This window comes from Phascolarctos cinereus, unplaced genomic scaffold, assembly GCF_003287225.1.
Source record: "Phascolarctos cinereus isolate Bilbo 61053 unplaced genomic scaffold, phaCin_HiC Scaffold_9;HRSCAF=440, whole genome shotgun sequence".
NCBI classification, from domain to species: domain Eukaryota; kingdom Metazoa; phylum Chordata; class Mammalia; order Diprotodontia; family Phascolarctidae; genus Phascolarctos; species Phascolarctos cinereus.
In genome coordinates, this window is record NW_027556402.1 from 203,444,544 (window position 1) to 203,456,881 (window position 12,338).

The window sequence follows — 12,338 nt, forward strand, 5'->3', positions numbered from 1 at the left end:
ACCCGTTAACATCTACATTTTAGTCCCTGTTCTGCAGGATAATGTAAGCTCCTCTAATCACAAAAATGTCTTCTTTTTTTTTTTTAAATCATAGCTTTAGTATGCATGTTGAGATGATATATTTAGGATGTCCCTATATGTATATAGGGTGATTAAATTGCACTAAGTTTTGTTCAACGTTCTATGAAGCACTTTGCCAACTTTAAAGTGCTACATAATGCCAGCTATTAGTAGCATTAGCAGTATGTCCCTTTGAATACCCTGGCTTCCCAGTTTATCAATATCTTCAATTCCTTTTGCATATCTTCACTATATCTCAGTCAAAGAGTTGGTCATATCTTAGATCTCTTCATCGCCTATATTTAAGATCTAGAACTTTGAGATACTTCTCTCTGATGATAACCTTTTGTCCTTTAATTTCTCCCTTTCTCAGTCCTATACCTATTCTTTGACTTGACTATGACCTCTAGGAAGGCCTTTCACTCCTCCCTGTTCTCCAAATCTGTCACTCGTGTTCTGACTTCATTTCCTTTATGGCTTTAACTCTATTGTTAATCAATGAAATTACATACTGACATCTATCCTAAATTTCTTGATCTCTTGTCCTAACCCAATCCAACCCTGCCAATTCTCAACCTTAGATCACTTTCTTGTTAACTTTCTCCACTTCCCAGTCTTCTACCACCTGCTACCTAGCTGACTATGTGCACTACAAATTCATATTACCCAATCCAAACTGGTTCCTCATTTGATCCTTTATCACAGTTCTCTAAGTGCCTGTTCTAAACCTTCTCTCTCCTTAGGTTCCCTCCAGGCTCCCTCTTCACTCCCAGAAGATGACCTTATTTCCTAAGGTATTGAGAAAAATTGTGATCATGTGTTATGAGTGCCTTCCTCTCCATATCCTTTACCTCAGATATCTTCCTCACCCCTTCTCTCTTTCTTTTCTCCAGTCCCTGATGAAGATGTGGCCCTTCTTGCCAACATCAGCCCCCTCAGCTGCTATCTTTAATCTCTGCTTTCCAGGAGCTTGCTTCATTGTTAGTTCTCTTTCATCTTTATTTGCCCCTATCATCTTCATTGTCTATCAACTCTTTTCCCTTTAATTGTCAGCCAGCCACTAGAAAGAAAGTTATCTGCTGTCACTCAGTGTCTCTGCTTCCTCACTGTCCACATATTTCAACTTCATTGCAGTTATCATCTATTAAATACCTGTTGTGTGAAAGGCACTGGTGATAAAAAGACAAAATTGAAAGTTCCTGTTGTCAAGGCAATTTTTCTTTTACTTTCAATTTGGCTACTGATACTGTTATCAGTCTACTAACAGCTTTTCTTTCCAAGATTATCAAAGATTTCTTAACTGTTAGAAGATGATCTTAACTTTTCTTGGTTTTCATTCTCCTTGATTTTTCTGCTGCTTATGGCACTATTGACCTTCTTCTCCTGGATACCCTGTCTTCCTTTGACTTTTTTGGCTTGGCTCTGTCTTGGTTCTCCTTCTACTTGTATGACCATTCCTCTGACTCTTTTGCAGGATCATAATCCACCATCCATGCTGTGAGCATGTATATTACCCAAAGCTTGGTCCTGGATCTTCCTCTTTTCTTTCTGTGTACTTTTGGTGATCTCAGCTGAGTCCGTGGTTTCAATGCTTATCTCTAAGCAGAGGATTCTCAAATATCGAATTAAGCCTGAATCTTTCTCCTGAATATCAGTTTTTCATAGTTTTTACATGGATGTCTCATTAACATCTCAAGCTCAGTACTTCCAAAATAGATCTCATTATCTTCCATCCTAAACCTGACCCTCCTCCTAACTTTCCTATTTTTATTGAAGGCGCTACAGTGCTTCCAGTCACTCAGAATCCTATGCCAGGAGTCATATTTGACTCTTCTTTATTTTTCAGGCAATCGTTTTAATCAATTGCGAAGTCCTTCATAGCATTCATCTCCTTTCCAGGTGCTTGGCTACCCAACATAATATAAGCCCTTATTACTTCTCTAGGACTCTTATAATGACATCCTAATTATGCTTTTAATTTCCAAGCCTCTTCCTCTCTTCAATCCATTTTCTACATAGCTGCCAAAGTAATCTTCCTGAAGTCCTTATCTGAACAAATCATTCCCTTGCCCAAAAACTTTTGGTGGTTCCTTGTTGCCTTTAAGTTAGAATGCAAACTTCTTCATTTGGCTTTTAAGGCTTTCTAGCATGTGACTTTCATTTACCTTTCCAAATTCACTTCATATCACTTAACATCATCCACTTTATATTTCAGCTAAACTAGGCTGTTCTTAAACTTTCTTTTCTTTATCCTGCCTGTCCCTTGTGCCTACAATTCACACCTTCATTATCTTGCTAAGGCTTATATTAAATGCTACCAACTTTTACTCTGAACTTTCCCTTACCTTACTCCTCCTTAATGCTCTCTCCCTCTTTAAATTGCATTACATTTATCTGAATTCATGTTTTAATTCCCTTGTATAATATTGTAAACTCCTTGAGGGCAGGGATTATTTTTAAATTTGTATCCCATGTCTTGTATTTAGTAGACACTTAATAACAGTTCGATTGAATTGTCCATTGGTGCTAAACAGAGTAAGTCTAATTCTTTTTCTATGGGTTAGGGACTGTACTTTTGATTTCATTGGTAGGTTTATGCCTTTTCTGTCATCGATAGAAAGCTCCTTAGAGCCGGTGGGTAGGTAGTTGCCTGTTTTTGTATGCCCCTGCAGCTAAGAATGGTTTATACATTTTTGAATAAAGTTTTATTACATTTAAAAATGTAAAGATTATTCCATGGGCTTCTTCAAAAACAGGCTGTGCAGCTTCACTTGACCTTTGAGCCTTAGGCCTTAATTTTCTAATCCCTAGCCTAGAGCACTGAGATGTTAAGTGACTTGTTCAGGGTCACTTAGCCAGTATATGTCAGAGGTGAGAATTGAACACAGGTCTTCCTGGATGGAGAGGCTAGATCTTTATTCACTGTGACGTGCTTCCTCTCTTCCACATGATATCTCTTTAGATATTTAAAGATAGCTCTGATATCTCTCTCTAGGTATATCTATATATCCATTTCCCTCTATACTGTCACTTGACTACCACCCTAGTTCAAGAATTCATCTATTGCATCAATCTCCCTGCTTGCTTCCAGTCTCTTCCTTCTCCAGTCCATTGTTGACACAACTGCCAAGTAATCTTCCTAAAGTATAAGTTTGACCATGGTACTTCTCTGCTCAAGAATCATCAGTGGCTCCCTCTTGCCTCTAGAATAAAATACACAACCCTCAATTTGGCATTTAAAGATCTTCACATTTGGTCTCCAGGCTGTTTCTAGACTCATCTGATATTAATCTTCTTCCTGTACTCTATGTTTCTGCCAAATTGAACTATACCAGCTGTTTTCTAAATTTAGCATTGTCACCTCCATGCTTTAACGCAGGCTGACTTCTGGGCCTGGAATGTGCTCTGAAACTCAGCTCAGGTGCCTCTTTCTACCCTAGTCATTCTCTGACCTTTGCTGGTTGTCAATGTTCTCTTATTACATCATATTATCTTGCATTCACTTGTCTGTTTTATGTGTTGTGTGCCCCAGAAGAACATAAACTCCTTGAGGATAAGAGCTTTTTTCATATTTGTATCTGTGGCCCCAGGGCTAGTGCAATGCCATGTCCATAGGAAGCACTTATGTTTTTTGAATTGAATTCCAGCTTATTGAGATTTTTTTTTTGAGTCTGATGTGGTAGCTCATCCCTCCAGCATAGATATCAATCTGTTAGTCACTACCCTTTGGGTAACAAGTCTTCCACCAGTTATGAAGTTACTATATTATTCAGCTCATGTTTCACTTCTCATTCACAAGAATGTCATGACAGATTTTGTGTGATGATTCACTGAGGTCCAGGTTTTTCAAATTTATGAGTTTAGTAACTGTCTAAAAAGAAACAAAATTTGGTATATGTTCTTCATGAAGCCATTGATTATCACTTCCTTAAGTCACTGCTCATAAAATATCCTTGTATAAACTTGTTCCAGATTTCTGCTAGGTGTCAACATTAAGTCTGTTGATTTGAGGTTTCTGGAATCTACTTTTCATTTTTAGAAAAGTAGGATATTGTCCATCATGCTTTCTTATAACATTTCCTAGTCTAGTGATACTCCTTAACAGATGACCATGAGTAATTCATTAATAGCGTTTATACTTAAAAATTTTTTTTTTAGTTGCTTAGGGTAGTGCACATTTGAATTAGGTTCAGGTACTTTTTTTTTTTTTTATTGGTTCATCCAGCTTGAGCTTCAATCCCTTTTAGCCATGTATGTTTGTGTTTGAGAAGAACTCCTTGGTAGTAGCTGAATATCAAGTCATCTTTTACCATGGCAACATCTGTTTCACACAGTGGCTACGTTCATTCTTTGTTCTTGCCCTAAACATAACTAAAATCCTATTTGTTTTCCTAAACATTTTTCTCAGTCCTCAGTTCACTCTAGACTTAAGCCTTTTTGACAACATTTTCATAGGCTCATAACCCTCTTTATTCTTCCTGGGTTATGTGCCTTTGCTTGCGTATTTTTTAAGTACCCTTTTAAAATATGAGTGCATGGGAGAGCGCTCTGTGCAACTACATTGCCACTACCACCCCTTTCTTACTGAATAGTATTCACAATTTTATTGCCAACATTTTGCTCTTGATAACATCTCATCCCTTTTGAGCCAATTTCCCTTTGAGAACCTCAGGCAACAGATGGTCTCTTGAACCAATAATTTCTCTGATTTTTTTTTAATATGCTTTTCTAAGGTAAAGGGTATACATCTGAGCTTGTTAATCACAAACTATGATGACATAGTCACTTTCTTCCAAGGTTCCTTTCATTTCTTTTCTAGCCAAATTTTCCTTGTAAGTCAAAATTTGGTCCAGAGAACTAGTTGCCCACATGGTTTAAGGTAGAGGCAGCATTTATTGAAGCAAGTTGGGAATTTTATCAGAAGCTCTACTTATTTGGAAATTAAAGTTCCAGCACAATCTGGGTAGCTGAATTAATACTGATTATATTTATAACTCACATTTCTGTACCTCTATATAGTTTACAAAATGATTTCCTTACAAAACACCCTTATGAGAGAGGTAGTACAAGTACTACATATTATCCTTATTTTACAGATGGAGAAACAGGCCCAGAGATGTTGAGTGACTTGCCCTCAGCTTCACAGCAAGTCAGAGGTGAGACTTGAATCCAGGTCTTTGGATCCCAAATCCAGTGTTCTTCCTGATTCATCATGCTCCTTTTTGTAATATTTGCTGATCAGGGGATGAACTAGTTTCCTAAATCTCTCTCACCCATAATGCATACTGTTAGAAGCCTTTGCCCCTTTGTCTGAGCCTCCTCCTGATAGGATCCTAGGATTTAGGGTGGAAGAGCCCTCAGACATCATCTGGTCCAACTACCTCAATTTAGAGATGAGTAAACTGAGGTCCATAGAAGTTAAATGATTTGCTCAAGGTCACACAAATAGTAACTAGTAGGTCTAGGCATTTATTTGGACTGAGGGTTTTTGACTTTAAATCTTCTGCTATTTCCATTATACTGCCTCCTATGACAAATGGAGGCTTACATTTTTCAGGCATTCTCTTCACTGGTTATTTACTGATAAAATCCCAGAATAAGGGATCTGTGTACTCTGAGCAAGGTTTGAAACTTAATCTTTCTCTTTTACTGTCCCCGACACTATACTAGATGCTTTGGATTAAAATAATGAAGCTAGTCTCTGTCCTAAAGGAGCTTACATATGTGACTTGATTTATCACAAAATAAAACCCTTACCTGCTATGGAAGGCAGACTTAAAAATAGGCACATTAAAGTCATATTAAAGAGTCTCCTTCATTGCTTCCTTTATTCTCTTTGTTGTTCCGTGTGTCAGCCCTTATAGCTTTGGGGATGGAGGAGCAGAGACACAAAGAAAGGTAAAGGTTAGTATTTCCTATCTGTCTATCCTTTCTTTGCTCCCCACTAAACCTTTGTTGATTTTATTCCTCCCCAAGCTCATGGCTGTAGTGCCTCCTCCTTCTGTCCTCTTCTTCTACTCAGTGAGGTAACCATTGTACAAAGTTTAATAAAAGAGGAAAAGAACAGTTCAGCAAAATTAATTCATTAATGAGCCTTTATTTTAATTTTTTTTTCTGACCTTAACAAACAACACCTAAAATGAACATTTCCATATAGCCATAGAACTAGAAAGAGGATTTCACATGAAACAGTGAATCTCTATTATGTACAGCTTGCCTTTCTTTTTTAAATACATGATAAATTCATGGTGTAACTTTTAAAGCTGTCTTGCTTGTCTGTGATTCCTTCTGGCCTTCCTTCTGTTCTCTTTTGTGTGTTAAATTGATTCAACGATGCTCTTTTTAAAAATTTTCTTTTTTCCTTTTTTTTTTTTAATGAGGGGGACCCTATCCTTAGTGCATTTTTCTCTCTCTTCTCCTTTCCATTTTTTTCTTCTTCTGTCTCTCTCCTTCTCTTTTTCCTTCCTTCTTCCCTCTCTCTCAGTTCTGACTCCCCTCCCTACAAAGTAAAAACTTTATAACAAATATGCATAGCCAAGCAAAACCAGTTCCCACATTGGCATCCAAAAATTCCAGCAAGTCTTTATTAAACACCTGTTATAGATCAGGAAATGTACTAGGCAATAGGGACAGAAGTGAGGCAGTTTTGACAGTGCCCTACCTTCAGAAAGCTTACATTCTGTTGGGGAAGACTATTTTTTGTTACAAAATAGATAGAAAGTGATTTTTTTGGTGAGCACACTAGACATTAGGAAAAGCTTCATGTAAAAAGTGGCACTTGAACTTAAGTCTTGAAGAAAACTTTGGATTCCAATTGGTAAAGTTAAGTAGACATACGTCATAGGCATGAGAAGCGGCCAATGCAAAGGCATGAAAATGGGAAATGGAGTGCCGTGTATGAGGAATCAGTTTGATTGGCCCATAGGGAGAGTGAAAGGGAGTTATCACTTACCACAATAAGGCTGGAAAGGTAAGTTAGGGCCAAGTTGTGAAAAACTTTAAATGCCAAAAAGGAGAGTTTATATGTGCTTCTAGGGCAAGGATTCTTTTTTTTTTAAGGCAATTGGGGTTAAGTGACTTGCCCAGGGTCACACAGCTAGTGCATATCAAGTGCTTGGTCTGAGGCCGGATTTGAACTCAGGTTCTCCTGACTTCAGGGCTGGTGCTCTATCCACTGCACCACCTAGCTGCCCCTCAGGGCAAGGATTCTTAACTAAGGTCCACAGACTCCCCAGTAAGTTCATGGATAGATTTCAGGGGCTCTGTGAACTTGGGAACAAAGTTATATCTTTATTTTTACTAACTTCTAAAAGTTGGCATTTTCTTAAATTATGAATATGGGCAACAAATATTATTCTGAGAAAGGGTCCATAGATTTTACCAGACTACCAAAGAATGCAATGATGTAAAAAAGTGTAAGAATCCCTATCTTGGAGGTAACAGAGAGCCTTAGGAAGTTAGTGAGTAGGGAACTAATGTGGTAAGTCTCATGCTTTAGGAAAATCACTTTGGCAGACATGGAGGATTGATTGGTGGGGTAGGGGGAAAAGAGACTTGAGGCAGGCAGAGCAATGACAAGGCTTTTGCAATGGTCCAGGCAAGAGATAATGAGGGCCTGAACTGCTGTGGTGGCTGTGTGAGTAGAGAAGGGTCTAGAGCAATAGATGTTGTGAAGGTAGAAACAACAAGATTTTGCAACTGATTGGATATGTGGAGTGGTGATGAGTCAATGATGGCCCCATGATTGTGAGCCTGTATTGCTGGAAGGATGATGGTACCCTCAACAGAAATACAGAAGTTTGGAAGAGGGTTGGGTTTGGAAAAAAAAATATTGAATTCTGTTTTGGAGATATTGAATTTGAGATGTCTATGGGACATCTAGTTTGAAATATCTGATAGGCATTGTTTAATAGCAGTGTCTAATGGTATCCACATTCAGTTGATGATGTAGAGTTGGAGGTCTGGAGAAAAGCTTAGGTGGGATATGTCAATCTGTGAGTCATGCATAAAGATCATAATTAAATCCATGGGAGATGATGGGATGATCAAATGAAAGAGAAGGAGAAGAGAAAGGAGCCCAGGACATAGTCTTGAGATATACTTATGGTTAAGAGGTGACGTATGGATGATGATTCAGTAAAGGAGACTGAGAAGGAGTGGTCAGATAGATGGCCAAAAGAAGCCAAAAAAACAGTGTCATGAAAACCTGGAGAGGAGAGAGTGTCCAGAAGGGGAAAATAGTCAATGGAGTCAAATGATGCAAAGGTCAAGAAGGATGAAGAGAAAAGATAAAAATATCTGGCAATTAAGTGGTCATTGGTTACTTTGGAGAAGGCAATTTCAGTTGAATCAGAGGCCAGATTATAAAGGGTTAAGACATAATGAGAGGAGAGGAAGTCTTGGCAATAAGAGTTATCACTTTTTCTAGGAGTTTGTGGAAGAGAGAGAGTGAATCCCTGAGGGGATGATAGGTCCAGTAAGGAGTTTTTTAAAGTTGGGAGAGATTTACGTGTGTTTGCAGATAGTAGGGAATGAAGTTTTTGGAAAGGGAGAGATTGAAAATATGATAGGGGATGAATGATTGAGGGAATATCAGCTAGAGAAGATGGAAAGGGATAGGATTGATGGTCTCTGTAGCAAGAATGGCTTTGTCTGAGGAGAGAGGCTGCCTCATCATACTGACTGGAATAAAGGAGGAGAAAATGGGGTATAATAAATGCCAGGTGATTGTGGGATGCATAGAAGGGGGGAAAGAGGGCCTCTATTTTCTCAGTAAAGCAGGAGGTGAGGTTTTTAGCTGAGAATGGAATGGGAAGCTCAAGGAGAGAAGGAATGCTGGAATGAATGATGGATAGATCTAGAAGCAGAAGGGACTTTGGATACCACCTAGTCTAACTTGCTTATTTTGTATATGAAGACCCTGGGGCCCAAAGGGTTTAAGTATCTTGTTCAAGTTTACACAGGTAGTAGTGTCAGAGCTAGGATTCAAAGCCGGCTTCACAACTCCAAATCCTGCACTTTTCCTGCTGTGCCACATTGTTGTAGAAGAGGTTTGGAGCCGCCATTGTGAGTAAAGGGATAGAAAATCAATTTAGGAGAACTACAGAGCTTTCCTGTAGGGAGAGCCCAGTTGAGATTAGATAACATAAATTTGTAGTGGACCCAGTCCATCCTGTTGTGTGTCTTCATCTTGTTCTGTTAAGCAGTTTATGAGTAGGAGCAGAGGAGGCTGATGGTTTGGGATTTGACTAGGCTTGGGCAAGGATAGGTAGGATAAGGGAGTGAAGGATTCAAGAGCAAAGGGTAATGTAGAGTTGAACTGATTTAACTAAAGGTTTGCCAAGGTAGAAAAGAGAAGTTAGAGCAGGAGTGGTAGATAGCCTGAGAAAGTACTGAGGAAGTGAAGAGTTAGAGGCCATGGCTTTATAGGGTTATGATCAAAAGGAATTTCAGAATTGTTGATGGTGGAAGTAGAACACTGGTGAGTGCTGGCAAGATCCAGGGTGTGGCCATCCCTTTGTGTAACTAAGGTTGTAGAGGAGGAGGTCATAGGAGTTGAGTAAGATTGGGTAACTGGGAGGTTCTGATATTTATAAGAACACAAACATGTCATAATGTCACCTAAAGTAGGGACAGTAAGTTTGGAGAGGAAGATTTTGAGATGGGTATGAAGCTCCTGAGAAATAAGGAAAATTACCTGGGACCTGATAGGTATTAGCAATCAGTATCTGGATTGTGTAATGCATTTGGTTAGGATGGACCTCAAAGGAGGAAATGTTATTGAGTGATGGTAGCAGGGAGAAAGGCTAGAAGTGGCAATGGGGAGCAAAGAGTATCCTCGAGACCAGGGGTAATAATAGTAACAATAATGATAATAATAACAACAATAATAGTAATAACTAGTATTTACATAGCACTTTGAGGTTTGTAAAGCACTTTACAAATATCTCACTTTATTCTCACAATAGCCCTGGGAGGGAGGTGCTATTGTTATGTTCATTTAACAGATGAGAAAACTGAGGCGGACATAGATGAAATAACTTGTCTGGGATCGCACTGCACGTAAGTGTCTAAGGCCGCATTAGAACTCAGGTGTTCCTTCAAGTCTGTCACTCTATCCACTGTGCCACGTAGTTGTCTCCAGTATTGGAAAGGATGGGCAGTAGCTAGTAATCATTTAGTACCAGAAGATGGAAGGAGCATGAGAGGAAGAGATCTAGAATGAGAAAGTTTGTTGATTATGGAACCAAACTTTGAGGGCATATAGTGAAAAGGCATAGACAGCCAGGTGGTACAATGGGTAGTGATGGAATCAGAAAGAAATGATTTCAAATCCTGCCTCAGACACTTACTTAATAGTTAATGTGACCCGATGCAAGTTACTTAAACTTTGTTACTTGGCGTGTTTCTTTATCTGTAAAGTGAGCATAGCTCCTAATTCATTGTGTTGGTGTGAGGATCAGTTGGGATAACATTTATAAACTGCATTGCAAGCCTTAAAGCTCTATATGAATGCGAGCTATTATTTTCTGAGCAGGACATCAGAGGAGTCAGGTTGAGGTCTATATGAATGAGAGAATGGGAACAGTGGTTTACTCTTAGACAGCTGGGGATGAACAGGAATTAGGAGAATGAGAGGAAGTTGAAGTTTGCTAGCCATAGGAGTTGAGTCTAGACAGAGTAGCAATAAATGGGAGCATCCCTGCTGGTGATTAGAAAGTTCTTTGCATTCGGTTTTTGTGAGGGTGTCATGGTACAGTTCCAACTAACTGACATCTGATAGTATATGAAATGTTTCAGTTCAATTCAACAAAAATTCATTAAGTGTCTACTATGTGCCAGGCACTGTGTTAAGTCTTTAGGATACAAATAAGAAAAAGAAAGATAGTCCCTGCCCTCAAGGAACTTAAAATCTAATGGTCACTTAATCTATGTCTGCCTCAGTTTCCACACAAAAGGAAGTTGAAAAGTGGTGGGAGGAACCACCCGAGGATGCCCAGTGTGGAGGGCATAATGTTCTATGGAGTGGAATAAGCAGAGCTGCTGATGGGAAATGGAGAGTTAACCTGCAAAATTCTGAGCCCTCTGTAAAGGGAAGCATTGAGAAGAGTTTATTACTCCACTCTTTGTACCTCCAGTCTGAGAGGAGAGGCAGCTGAGGATGCTGAGAGGGTGTTGTTTTTGTTGTTTTTAAATTTTTAAATTTAAATTTAGTTAATTTCTTTTGTTATATCATTTCATTTCCTTTAAAAATTCCCAATTTTCAATTAACAAGCCTTTATTTTCCCTTATTCCCACCCTGTAGCTGAACAGAAAAACAAAACTCCTGTAATAAATTTTCGTAGTTTAGTGCATATGCTCCTAGGTTATCCATGTCCAAAGATGTATGTCTCATTCTGCATCCTGAATCCTTCATTTTTCTGTTAAGCAGGAAGTAGCATAGTTAATCAGAATTCTAGAACCATGTTGATCATCACATTGATCAGAGTTCCTAAATCTTTCAGAGTTATTTGTTTTTACAGTGTTGTTACATTTAAATTGTTCTCTTGATTTTGCTCATTTCACTCTCTATCGGTTCATAAAAGTTTTCCAGGTTTCTCTGACACTCCTCCCCCCCATCATCTCTTATAGTATAGTACTATTCTATTATACCCATAAACCATAATTTGTTTAGTCATTCCCCAGTTTATGGCCACTCCCTCAGTTTTCAGTTCTTTGCCATCACAGAAAGAACTGCTATAATTATCTTTGTACATATGAATCCTCTTTTTCTCTTTCTTTGATCTCTTCAGAGGTATTGGCCTAGTAGTGGTATCTCTAGATCAAAGGATATTCGTAGCTCAGTGTCTTTTGGAGATTTTTTTCCCAAATTACTTTCGAGAATGGCTGTACCATTTCACACCAACAATGCATTAATATCCCTGTTTTCTTGCAGCCCCTCCTGTATTTGTCATTTTCCTTTTTTGTCAACTTTGCCAATCTGATGGGTATGAAGTGGAACCTCAGAGTTACTTTAATTTGCATTTCTCATAATTATTAGTGAATCAGAGCATTTTTCCATGTGGATATTGATAGCTTGGATGTCTTTCTTTGAGAACTGCCTGCTAATTAATTTCCTTTGGTCATTTATCAGTTGGGGAATGGCTCATATTTTTGGATCAGTTATATCAATATAACTTGTAAATGAGACCTTTACCAGAGAAACTTTCTGCAAAGATTTTTTTTTTGCTTTTTGGTGAGGCAGTCAGGGTTAAGTGAATTGCCCAGGGTCACACAGC

At 38.6% G+C, this 12,338-nt stretch overlaps 1 protein-coding gene across 6 annotated transcripts in view; it reads left to right on the forward strand.

Moving 5' to 3' along the window:
• The window catches only part of PTPRA (protein tyrosine phosphatase receptor type A), a 167,683-nt gene that overhangs the window by 2,129 nt on the left and 153,216 nt on the right, over nucleotides 1-12,338 (forward strand). For 3 of the 6 annotated variants that reach the window (XM_078148284.1, XM_078148288.1, XM_078148287.1), the window contains exon 2: nucleotides 5,157-5,216. The exons of 1 other annotated variant lie outside the window; for it this stretch is intronic. The gene's annotated coding sequence lies outside the window, so the exon portion shown is untranslated. Of the gene's footprint in view, nucleotides 1-803; nucleotides 855-5,156; nucleotides 5,217-12,338 lie in introns of all 6 variants that reach the window. 2 more of the 6 variants (XM_078148285.1, XM_078148286.1) reach the window with 1 other exon arrangement.